Raw genomic sequence first — 13,391 nt, forward strand, 5'->3', positions numbered from 1 at the left:
GTACCCCGCATACAACCCGGGGTCTGTTCCCCGCCCGCAACCCACTGGTTGCGCTCAGGGGCCCCACACCTCTGGGGTCCCTATGAGGCCTCCTCCAACCCCTACAGCCTCACCCAAGCCTCCGGTGTAATACCCAACCACAAAACATACTACAAGCCTCCTGGCTACAACTAAAACCTATGGCACCTAACCACTACAAAGTAAGCCGCCTGGCTATAACTTAGCACCATTACTCCAACCTTCGGAGCTCTCACGAGCTGTACTGGCCATCGGGCTTCTACCCATCTCTCAGCCAAGGGGGCTCCTGCCTCTCCAGCTGCTGGCAGAGAACTGCCAGCCTGGTCTCAGCCCTGGGCTTTATAAGGGCCAGGCCCTGCCTCCTACAGGCAGCTGGCTCTCCTTAGTTGCCCTGGCAACCCGCAGCTGTGCCCGTTACCCTGGCAACCCTCATCTGGGCTCCTTATGTCCTGCCAGGGCTCTCTCCCTGGCAGTTTCTACTCCCTAGGAGCAGGCACTGAGGTGCTCTGCGACACATACAATAATAAGGAAAGGGAGAGAAATCCCAAGTTTACACTGCATCTATCTCTGGATTTCTCAGCATCTTTTAAATTTCCAGCTGTTTGCGGGAATTATTCTCTTTAGTCTTAGATATTACAGAGCCCTGAGAATGAAACAAACAGCAAATTATCGCATAAAAAACAACCAGCAAGCCAACTTACAACTAGGTTAAAAAGTTTAAAATACCAAATTCAGGCATTACAGTTAGGAAATTCTAGAGTGAAGGCTGTTTGTGCCCCTATCCAAACCCTCCAATGTCTTGCTCCTCTCTCTTTCTCCTTCTTAGGCTACTACACCTGTCTTTTCTGCTTCTGTCCACAAGCCCCCCCCACTTCCATCCTGTCTTTTCATTCCTGCAAACTCCCCCATTTTTCACGCCTCAGCATTCCTGTTAGCTATTGTTGCCCTCTTTCCCCTCCAAGCTGCACTGAGAAGACAGCATCCCTGCTCTGCACTACAGGTGGAAGAAGCAACTGCAGGGAAATCTCTGCTTAGCCCTGTTAGCCCCCCAGAGGAAATGTGCTCAGCCTCTCTAGCCAGGTACAGACATTATACTTTTACTGGTATAAGTGACTGGAAACCGGTCTATACCCATAACAGAACACTAGTTTAAAAATGGCAGAACCTGGTCTAAGATTTACCCCCAACCAAAGGATGTGTTCTGTTGACTACCAATCTCAACTACACCACTTACAGAAAACCATGTAATTTAGATTGATTCCACCTGAGGCTTTTTGAATGTCTGTATCTAGCTTTTGGGGTGATGTATGCACATAGGATCTGTGGAGCAAGGGTGCAGTGTTTACTTGCCTTTATAGAACATGTTCAAAATGGCATTATCGGAATCCTGGACTGAACCATGGCAAATTTTCTGGCACCAAAAGTCATGTCCCTGACACCAAAGCGATCCTTTTGTTGAATTTGAAGTCCATGCACGAAATCATGGATGTGCTTGTGCTAGAGCTGCCCTACAGAATGGTGCTAAGAAATATTTTAATATGGGCAAAACTGATGTATGTTTCCCTAATCTTCTTCTCAGAAAACAGCTGAACTACTTTAGCAGAAACCTCTCAAGCATAATTGGACTCAAGCAAGACAGCATAGAAAAATTTAGCTTGAACATTTTTGTAATTTTTCCGAGTTATAAATATCTGAAAAATGGGTCATATGATGGAAAGTGTCAGGCAGTCTTTACTAGAGGCAGTGTTACCAGCTCTGCCTACAGTCATAAATGACAATTAATACATTTTGGGGATGCTTCAGAAAATGTATTAAAGTATTGAAATATGTCATTTTATCCTAAAGTAATTCCCAGGGTGGTGTCTTTTACTGGACCAACTGCATAGTTAGGATAGAATGGGATAGTGATCTGAAGAAGAATGTCTTGTATTTAACATCTTATCAAACAATCCTAACTATGCAGTTGATCCAGTAAAAGGTATCACCCTAAGAAATCCTTGCCTCTCACATAATTCCTGGATCATTGTGGCTACATCACTCTAACGCTACCACATTTATCCTAGAAGATTTACTGGCTAACCACAGGGTACTGTTAGTTCTGAGTGAGAGACAATTACTGTATTTTCTTAGGACTATAAAAAATTGTGTTAAAATATTTTAATCAGGCAGGTCTTTGATCACAGACTTTGTGAAAGCTGATGAAGATGCTCACCACTTGCTTTCATGCCAAGTGGATCAATCAGCCCACTGTATGGAAAGAGATGTTAAGCTGGAAACTGTACTGCCCAAGGCTATTGGCCACCTGGCAGTACCTGAACTGGGACTTTACAAACACAGGGCCTAGGGAATATTTGGCAAGCTGTGTATTGGAAGCAAAAGTCAGCGGAAAGTGACAGAAGGAGTCCTGTTTATGGGCCTGTGAGGAAGCAGAGTGACACAGTTTCCTTTGGAACAAGGAGCTTCTGGGGTGACAGACATGGACATCAGAGCAAGGAACACACCTTCTGCTGTTTACTTGTAATGAGTTCAGGGAAACAGGACTTTTTTCTCTGTAAATAAACAGGATTGCAACAGAAATTCCTGACTTTTATCATCAGGTTCTTTTCCTAAAGGAAACAACCCAGCCAGGTCCTGAATGTTGCTGACTGCTTGGCCTGGAAGGGGAAATTGACCTGTTTATTTGTTCTTGATTTTTTCTGAAAGATGTTTATAGGCTAACTTCAAAAGGGTTTTATAATGAATACCAGAAAACAGAAGTTTCAGGGTTTGTCTGGCTTAAATGTGAGGAATTCTATTGTAAAGATCAACTTCAGTGCCTTCTGGGTAGAATTTTTAAATGTGTTATTATTAGCTCTCCAGAAGACCTTTCTTTCATTGAAAAGTGCAGCATGGAGTAAGAGGGTAAGGATGTTTTTTAGTTTCAGTGGAGTATTGGTCTGGATCTGAGTGCGGAAGTGTTTATGTGTAGGGGCAGATCCAGTGCAGGGTGCACTGATGCACTTGCACCTCTCTGATTTCTGGTTCACTCAAAGTTTAAAACCAACTGCCTGGCAGTGGTAGCAACAACAGAGGCAGCAGTGAATAAGTCCATTGTCTTCATGGTTCATTAAAATCTACCTGATTCCTTCTAAGCTCTTCATTTCACAGGCGTTAACATCCGTCTCTCCTTTTTTAACAGTCTTAATGTTCCACTAATCAAGTTTGGCTTTCTTCTGCGATTCTGCTGTGTGTTAGTTGGTCCTGCTAATGTAGCTCCTATTTCACAGTCTTGCAGACTGTTTTTTACTCATTCCAATAAAGTTATATTTGTTTTCCGTTCAATCTTAAACCCTAGGTCCCTAGCATATTAGTAAAGCATCTCATTTCTTTTTACCAGGTGAAAAATGTTTTTTGTTGTATGGGATGATACGGCACGCCCTTTTCAAAATCCTAGATCCACCAATGTTTATGTTGTAGGATTTGGCTCAACTCAGAATAAAATCAAAGGATACTTTTTGTTGACTGCAGTCAGAGTTGAGTTGAGCCCTCATTCTGTATAATTTTTATATGTTTTTCATTGTATGTATTCTTATACAACTACATGACTCACTGAGACTCTTTTGACAGTTTTCTGAACTGAACCTCCTGTAAGGACTTCAAAGCCTTGTCAAGGAAGCCAGCAAGCAGAGGCATAATATTCCCTTGAAGTCACAGAGTCCTTCTGCTACTGTCTATATTTCCAGTTCTAGCAGTAGTGCTGTGGGTAGTTAAAACACAGAAAAATTTTTTGGTTACAAGGGCCTTAAAGGATGAGTGTGAATTTTATTAAATCTGAGCAAAGCAACCTGATTGTCATCAAGTTCCCAGAATGTGGGGTAGATTTGACTGAGCACAGGACACAGGGATCCAATCTTCAGCTCTCCTGCTTTTTTATCAAACCTATTTTTAAATTAATTCTGTCAGCCTCTCAATAAAGGAAAGACAGGATGACGGGGTGAAGCTGCTATGGTGGAATTAGCTGAAACAGCAAAAGGGCTTTGAATGACATTGCCTCAAGAGATATCTTTAGCAAATCCTCAGCAAGCTTTCAGCAGTAAAGAATCCAGGGCTCAAGCCCAAAGCTCTCCCATGTTAATTAGCACTTGGATCCACACATATTATGAAGATCAAATCCTGGAAGAACTCAGGACCATGAAGGTGATGAAAACCATAGAGGGCACTGCCAGAAGGACACAGAGGATGCCCAGGGCAGGGAAGCCAACAGCAGTGAAAGCTGTCAGCCTGGATCTAACAAAACCCAGGATTACCTTGTCAGAGGCAATCACTGCAAAGCCTCAGTTCTGCAAGTGGGCCTAAAATTAGACTGTTTCATATCTTTGGGGATATCACTGCATTGCATCTACTCGGTGCATAAGAATCCTGAGAACAGGGGGAGGAAGTGGAGTATTATACTTCAGACATGTAAGGGAATGTAAAGAACGTTTGTTCCATAGGTTAAAATCTTCCATTTGTGCAGCCCCGTTGCATTCTTGGCTTGGCTTCTGGGCCAGGTTTTCATGATAGAACATTGTTATATAGCAATTCAGTAACTATGGAAGAGTAATGCTATAATACTATAGATCAGTGTTAGCAACTAACATGCTTTGTCAGCTGTAGGAGCATAGGGAAGCTGTCTCTCTCAGAGACTGGAGTTATATGTGGGGGCCTGCTCACATCCATGCTAAGTCTCTTTTTACTCTCCTTGCTTTGACACGATAACTTCTTAGTGCTGTCATTCAGGGAGCTGATCCTAATGTGTTCTGGCAGTGGTTCTTCCAAAGCATCTTCCTGCCTGTGCAGTCAGTTTAGAAAATATTTCTCCTGTATTTTACTTGGTTTTCACCTTGATTGCTCCCAAAAAGTTTACTGGGCTGAGTGTGGTAACTGACTTGGAATCAGAGCCTGTGGATGAATGAAACTGCATCACAGAGAAGGCTTCAAGTTGCCTGTCTGGTTAGTTAGGGTGTCCCCTGGTATGGAGGGATTCCTAGCTATAGTAAACCCTCTAGCTCCATGGTCTCTAGCTCCATGGTGTTAGGGGTGTGCTAGAGGTTGAAAAGTTCTATCTCCTGCATGCTGCACTTAGGTAGTCTCATAAATAGCACAGGATTGAACAGCCCTTGGAGCCATTCTGCCTTACACTAGAGGTGAAGTAGTCTTCCCAGTCGTAAAACATATACTTGCTCATTCAATCCTTCCTCCTTCCAGCACCTACTTCTGGCCATTTGAGCATATCTAGAAGAGGGGTGGGCAGGGAGTGGGTGGTGAAAAGAGGTACCTATGTACCACCATTGCCTCTGTCTGGCTGAGCCTGGCACACACCGCTGTCACAGCCCATGACCAGAGCAGGGAAGGAGAAGCTCTGGGGCAAAGTCTGTGCCCAGGCTTAGCCAACGACCAAGACAGTGGCAGAAGTGGGGTGAAGATAGGGCTGCATCCGTACCACTGCAACCTCACTGGATCTACCCCAGCTCTGGTTGATATTTTAGCATGCAGGAATGTTGTTCTTGGTGGCTCAGAACTTTATCCTGGGGCACGGTGGGGAATGCATTCCTCTCTCTCTGGTGCATCTCACATAGTATGTTCTTAGTAGCGCTGATCGTCCTGCTTTGAGCAGGGGATTGGACTAGATGACTTCCTGGGGTCCCTTCCAACCCTAATTTTCTATGATTCTCTTTCCCCTTCTCCAAGCAGAGTTGTGGCATAGGCCACCCTCTACAGGTTATATCTATATTGCACAACTACCTTCTAAATTGTGCAATAAATTTAGACTGGCTACACGTGCAAATTAACTATTATGCCTTAAAAAGGTCCAACTAGCTATAAAGTTATTGTTTGAAAACATGTAATAACTTTATAGCTGTTTTTTATCCAGCTTTAATTTGCATGTGTAGGCCATCTACAGCTATGAGACTGCAGCTGCTGCAATCTCCCAGCCATTGTGATCTCCCAGCTGTGGAGCGCTCCACGTATCTCCATGGCTGAGAGACTGCAGTAGCACCCCATGTCTCTTGGGGCTGAGTGTCCCACAGCTACACCCCATGAGCAGCCAGGACCAAGAATCCCTGCACCTCAGTAAAGGGGGCTCCCAGAGATGAGCCTACTTCTTGCCATTGCAGGCGGGACGCAGGATCGGACTCCCCCTACATCAGCAATAAGACCTGATTAGATCTAATGCATGATCCCACAGTTGCATCTCCTGCCATGCACATATACCATGGTAGGAGGTGCAATTGTGTGGATTGCGCATTATATCCAATCGTGCTTTTACCTGCATATGTAGAGAGGGCCATAAATGAAGATCTCATCCTCTTTGTCCAGGAAACATGTGGATCCAAGCCCACCATAGAATACCTACTTCATAATTCTTCAATGGGAGCTGCTTCTCTCTTTGAATAGTGAACTATGTTTACAGCTGCATGTAGTCCAGAAAGGTCAGAAGCTTCAAGAAGCAAGAGTTAAATAGCACACTAAGTCAGGAAACCTGGGTTCTTTTTTGACTGACTCAGGGTGAATGCTATGACATCTCTTCACCTTTCTGGCCATTAGTAGTCTTAACTGTGGAACAAGGATAATGCATATCCTAGCAAGGGGCTGTGGGACTTACTACTGGTAAATTTGAATTAAATTCTCAAAAATTATATCTTCTACTGAAAAGTACTACAGTATGGCAGAAATTTTATTGCCTAGGAAAGGCTGATGCCAGTTTATTCTAAAAAGCATTTAACTTGTGGACGGCATCCTGCATATCAGTTTTTCTTGGAGAAACTTTTCTTTTAGTTACTTGTGCCTTCTTTGTTCTTTTTACAAGAGGAGTTCTAATAAAGAACAGTGTTATCCTAGATACTGAAATGAACTTCCATTATCTTCTTTCTGTAAATTTTTTTCAGTTTATTCTTACAAAAGATGGGGCAGTACCTCCAAAATTATCCTGATAGCTTTTGGATAGGAGTAATTCTTGAAATGGCACTTACCTTTCATCTGTCTTCACATATAAGTACTGTGCTTTCTGGGGTTTTTTTTTCTCTTCTTTAGTAAATTCCCATTCTCTTTTTCAAGAGTAACATTATTATTTGTTAATGGAACACCATTCTGCCATCATAAAGGAGCTATAATGGACAGGAATTTTTAATCCATTTGATGAACTAGGACTGTATATGAAGTGCTATTGTAATAGCATTTACTATAGGTGTGGCTCACTCAAGGTTAATATCCTAACATCTTATGAATGTTCTTTCTACAAATAGAATGTAATCACAAGCTGATAAAATCTTATATGCTGTTAAGTATCTTACCGGAAATATTCACCTTGAATGTCAAAAATTCTTTTTTTACTTTCTGAAAGGAACTTTGATGCAAGTCATGATCACGTTTAATTAAAGCAGAATTTGGCAGAATATAGCGATAGAGCATTTACTAGAGTTGTTATAAGCCTGGTGTTTGGGAACCAGGTTATTACTAGGGCTGAGCAGCTGAATTTTAGTTTTTCAACACCAATCCTGCTATTAGCAAAAATTCACACCTAGGTACCATTTCAAATGTGCATGAATTATGTTTTGGAGTAACAAGAAAGATGTAAGTTTCTGTTTATAGCCAGTTATTTTATTTTAGATGAAAATGGACAAATTCTAGGATGTTTTTTTCCTCTAAAGCTAGGTAGTTTATCTTTTTATGTGTGCATGGTGTTGCAGAGTCAAAACCCCAAGACATTTTAGCACTGCGCACCGTATTATCCAAACCACTATGTACTGTGAAGTAAGGGGGTGGTTTCTGAAAGCAAATTTTGTTTAGACTTACTTCTAGCTGCCATGTAAAGAAGAGACCAGTTGGCATCCTGATGCTTGTTCTGTGACTGTTACATCCTAGCAAATGGATACTTTTTCAGTTCTACATTTAAAGGCAATCGCAGTCAACACTGGCAGAGGGAATATTTTCTGGGTTTTCAGCATTCCAGAAGGAAGCTGGCTAACTGAATATATTCTCATATCCCTCTTTTTCTTTTTTTGGTAATTAACTATCTTTTCTTGATAAGATCTTCAAGTAACTCATCTCTCTGGTAAACTGCTCTGTAAATTCATTGCCTGATCCAAAACAAAGCCCATTGAAACCAATGAGAGTCTTTCCATTGGCTCAGAAATTATTTTAGGTTTAATGAGCCTGCATTCTTTTGTGTGGTGATGAAGAAATCTTAGATGAATTAAACAAAACTGGACCAGTTCTGCTGTTGAATGCATCAGCGCAAACCTGCTGTCTTTATTGGAGCTGAAGGGGCGTAACTGAGGAGAGAATCCAGGTCGTTATAGATTTTACTTTCTCTTACAAGCCATAGCAATAACACTATATAGAACATTAACTGTGTATGTCATTAATAGCAGGATAATATAACTGAATGAGAGATGTTTAATACAGGGTGAATCATAAAAGAATATTTAAAACATAATAAGATGCTCTTAGCACATTATTTTCAAATGAGTCAAGTCTATGCACATGCAGCGATTGCAAATCTCCGGTTGTTTGCTCTAGACTCTGGAATTAATTAAAGATACCAAAGCAATCTGCACATGGCTTCTTGGAAATATCAAGGGACATTGATTCATTAAGTGGTTCTACAGAGGAAGCTTTCCAGATTAGACCGTTGCTGGATGCATTAATTTTCTCCTGAAGGAATTACCAAGAATTTTCTTTCATTTGTATATGTTTTGCATTTTTAATATCAGAGGTGGGAGGGAAAACGTGATCTGACTGCATCTTAAGGGATTCAGTTCTTCAAGTCAGTTGCAGCCATAAAATTCCACTAAAAATGGTACATTTGTTAGGCAATATCTCAGTATGGTATATGGCAAAGAGTTTCTAGTTGCAAAGCAAAACATGGAGAATCAGGGTTAGGTAACCAAGTATATCATAGAACAGACATGTTTTAGTTGCTGTGAGAGTTGGGGCTATATGTTTCTGCTGTGTGTTTATACCCTACTTAATGTTAAGGGAGTGAAGTTTTGATTAGGTGCCTACCACATTTCAAGCAGGAAAAATAATAGTGGTGATTTTAGAAAGGCTAAACAGATGAGAAGAAGGGGGTTAGGCCTCTTGCTGTGGATTTTCATGAACTGGTAGAGTGACCAAAATACCTAGTTATCTTTATGCAAATTATAACAATATGTTGTTTTCTCCTCTGAAAAACAATATTAGCTAGTAGAGTTTAAATTACAGAGCTAAAAGGATAAGTATTTAAAGTGTATACCTATCTAGTAGAAATGAATTTCAAAGTGCAACAGGGAACAGTATAACTTTTTATTGAAACAAATGCATTTATGTTATTTTAGAACTATACTATATCCATAAGTCATGTTGATACAGCTTGCAGTTTTAGAACTTAGAAAAAAGTGGATCACCCTGTGTGACAGGGAAACTTTGGTGCCCACCACTTCAAGGGGTTTGAGCAGGCTGTGGAGCCGCTGGCAGGTGTGGTTAGGCCCAATTAGGCATTCACATGACCACAAGGGGCCCCCCCAGATTGGATGAGGGCTGGGTAGCCAGGGTTTAAGCCCAGGCCCTAGGAGCTGAGCTGGCAGTTACATCTAGGGAGCCAGTGGAGCAACACTGCACAGTCTGAGGAGAGCAGCTCCTGGAACACCTGGTGATCAGGGTAGGAACTATGGGGATGGAGGAGGTTCCAGGTCCTGGGTAAGAACTGAAACTGCACCCTGCTGGGGTGGGATGGTGTGATGGGGCTGTCTGTGGCAGGGAAGTCTCCAAGAAATGCCACACCTATGCATCCTTGATGAAAGGCAAGGATGGGGTGCTGGAAAGCCTCAACCCCCACTGCCTTGTGAGTATCCCATACATACAACTGTATCTATTTAATATGACTGGGCACAAATGATCCCAGATAGGAGGTAGTTTCCCATATATGTTTCACATAGATTGCTTTCCAGAGCACACTCTACCTACTTGAGTTTCTTTCTGCCTTATTGTCTGTTCTATAGATATATATCAAGCAAATAGAGAGAGAACTTTAAAGGAGGACTGTATTCAGAACAGTTGCTCAGAACCGGTCAAATCATTGATGACCCTGAAATAGCAATTGGCTGTGGTCATAATGATACAATAGAGCTTATTGTTCAAGTAGTCACTTGAATACAATTTTTGTTCAAGATGGACCATTTCCAAAAAGTGTCACAGTGCCCACATGGCAAAAGAAGTTGCTTTTATTTGGGATTCAGAACTTTGCATAAAATTTAAAATGGGAAAGAACTGTAATAAGCCACTCTTTAGATGCTAAGTAAAAAAAAATAAAAGCAAACGAACTAATAGAAGGAGGCTGCAATCTTATGGGTTTGTCCAGAAATTCATTGCTGCAGATATTGATTTCTAATAGTACTATAGCAACAGAGGCAGAACCACAAAAAGCGGACAAGATAGTTTTGCAAGTGAGCTGTTCTGTATATGTTGCTGCACAATGTCAGCCTTTCAGGGATCATTTCAAGACAGACATGTTGTTGAATGAACAGCGTGCAAGATGTAGGCTCTGCAGTGACTATACTTTAGCAGCATTCATTCTCCTTTAGTACAAAGTGAATGTTTGGAACAACAACTGATTTCCCCCTAAACTTCTCCCCATGTGTCTCAACAGATGGGGCTCCCTGATGAGATGGATATTTGCTTTTTCAAATGTATTGATAGAACAGTGTTTTGTTGTAGAGCAGATGTGTATTAATTTTTAATTATTAATCTGAATGCTAATCTTCTTGTGGGAAAACAGATCAAGACTCCATTTTTATTTCTTCTGTGAAATATTAATTATGTTATTACTATTTATAAGTGCAGTGTTTAAGGCTGACCCTCTTGAAAGTGATGTTGGAAATGATTTTAATTATCTAATTCCTTCCAAAATGTTAAGCAGCAAGGGCAGCTGCAAATGTAGTAAAATACACAGGAGTTTACAATATTTCACCTCTTTTTATTTAACCATTAAAGGAGAGAATATATAAGCAGCACACGCCTCCTCATGAACTGGGCCTCCTAAGGCCATCTTGGAGGTCCTTTCTGTTATGTACTGAATGTTATTTGAATATATAGTCTCTCTGCTAATGATCTGTCTTCACATAAGTACTGTGTTCACACATATGCATACACATGCATACTCATATGTGTGTACATGCATACACATACATACTCACGTACATACGGGGGTGGATCCAGATTTCACTGCTATATGGAACTGCAGCTGGGGACTTTTCTAAGCCTCCAAAACAGGTGAGAATTCCCTCCCTCCCTCCCTCCACCTCTATACTCAGAGGCATGTCCTCTCCTCTTCCTCTCCCCTGCCTGCTGCTACAGCTTTCTCCACTGTCCTGGGGGTGGCAAAAGCTCCATAGATTCTCCTGCCCACTCCAGCTGTCTGCGTGAGAGCTGGGCTCATCTGGGGACAGCAGCAGTGGCAATGGCAATGAGTGAGTCCTCTTATCTGCCCGGTCCCCATGGGAGCAGGTGTGGACAAGAGAAACCCACATGCCTTCTCCTGCTGCCGCTGCTGCCACTGCTACTGTCCCCATGCAGCCTGGTAGGAGGGGCCTGGAGCTTCCCCTGTTCCCAGGACATTGGGGAAAGCAGCAACAGCAGGTGGGGGAGGTCGGTAGGATGAGGAAAAGGGATGCGTCTCTGAGCATTGAGGGGAAGGTTGAGAATTCTTACCTGCTTTGGGGACTCAATATCCGCAGAGGCTCCTGCAGTGTGGTCTGCCCACACTGGTGGTGAAGGAGAAGAGAAGAGGCTGGCAGTGGGAAGGTACAGCCATCCCTATAATGCTGGTTTTTACTCCCACACTCCCTTTGCAAAATCCTGGATCTGCTTTATCCCCTCCTTTAATATGTGTGTGTGTGTGTGTGTGTGTGTGTGTGTGTGTGTGTGTGTGTACACACACACCTGTGTGAATCAGCTATTAGATAAAAACACCAAAAAAGCTCAACTAAAGTGCCTAATTTATACAGATGTTGGGAAAGCTGGGTGCAACTAACACAATGCCTCTTCTGGGCATGCACTGGGCTCAGTGCAGGAGCACACTGAGTTTAAAGTAAAGTGCCATTTATTTGGTTTTTTTTTTCCATGTCTGCAAGCAGCCTAATAAACTAGGTGGCTTTGTGGCAGCTAGCTACTTACATGTCCTATATCAGGGGTAGGCAACCCCTGGCACTGGTGCCAGAGTGTGGCATGTTGCAGGCATTTTGCTTGGCATGTGCACCTTAGGGCATATGGCAGGGAAGGGGCTGCACTACTACAGCAAGGATTTGGCCTCTCACAGCTCCTCCACTGTACACTCCTGGCACACCAACATCTTACAAATCAAGATTGCCCGTGTTTTTGGCACTCTGCCCAAAAGTGTTGCTGACCCCTGGCCTAGATGTACTCATCAAAGGCTGAATCAGTGCTGCCTTCGCTTAAAGGGACATAGTTATCTGTGATAGCCTAAAGTCAAGGAGAAAGCAGGGTAGGCTTGCACCTGATAAAATTAGAGATACATATATAGCACAAGCTTTTGTGAGATGGAGCTCTCTTCATCAGATGCTATGAAAGGACATGCACACAGCTGTGTTTAGAATGGAGAGAATGATTTGAATACAAAGGTGGAAAGGGACAGGGAGAGAGGGAGATGGGAAGGAGGAGGGGAACAGTGCTGGGAGATGCAACAAACAAAGATCCCATTGGAACAAAGCGGGTCACAAACTAATTCAGGTAATATGAGAAGAATCCAGTCCCTGTTTAAAACGTTCTTAATACAACCTAGTCTGTGGGTGATTTCTTCTTTCACAGATTCCTGTTCAAATCAGTTTTTAAAGGTGGTTGTCTCAGAACAGCTACCCTAAAGATGGTGATGGAGTGTCCAGGGAGGTTAAAGTGTTCTGTCACAGTCCTTTGTATCTTTCTGGAGCTGATGTCACATCAGTGTTCTTTCATTCTTTCATGTAGAGATTGCCCCATCTGTTCAATGTAGAGAGCAGAGGAGTACCCTAAGAAGATGATATATATGAGTTTGGTAGAGGTGCAGGTAAAGTAACCTTAGATGTTACAACCTGTGTTATTCAGCCCAGTGATGATGTGGCCCCTTAAAGTGACCAAAAAACTCAATTTAGGTGTGTTCATCTTTCTTAAACAGTTCATTCAGGGTGACTGGCTGGATTTTGAATTTTCTTAGGAACTGTACAGAATTTATTTTATTTTACTGGTGAGCTCGTTTAAGCATTATGCTGTCATCGCAGGGCACTAAGGTGCCTGCTCCTTTAAGGGCAGAAACTGCCTATGGAGAGAGCCCTAGCAGTTAGTCAAGAAGCCCTCCGTTGCAAGTTACCATGGCAGCAGGA

At 42.4% G+C, this 13,391-nt stretch overlaps 1 protein-coding gene across 8 annotated transcripts in view; it reads left to right on the forward strand.

Moving 5' to 3' along the window:
• The window catches only part of BICD1 (BICD cargo adaptor 1), a 273,364-nt gene that overhangs the window by 81,402 nt on the left and 178,571 nt on the right, over nt 1-13,391 (forward strand). The gene's annotated exons all lie outside the window — the stretch shown is intronic.

The sequence above is a fragment of the Alligator sinensis genome, unplaced genomic scaffold (assembly GCF_000455745.1).
Source record: "Alligator sinensis unplaced genomic scaffold, ASM45574v1 scaffold957_1, whole genome shotgun sequence".
Classification (NCBI taxonomy): domain Eukaryota; kingdom Metazoa; phylum Chordata; order Crocodylia; family Alligatoridae; genus Alligator; species Alligator sinensis.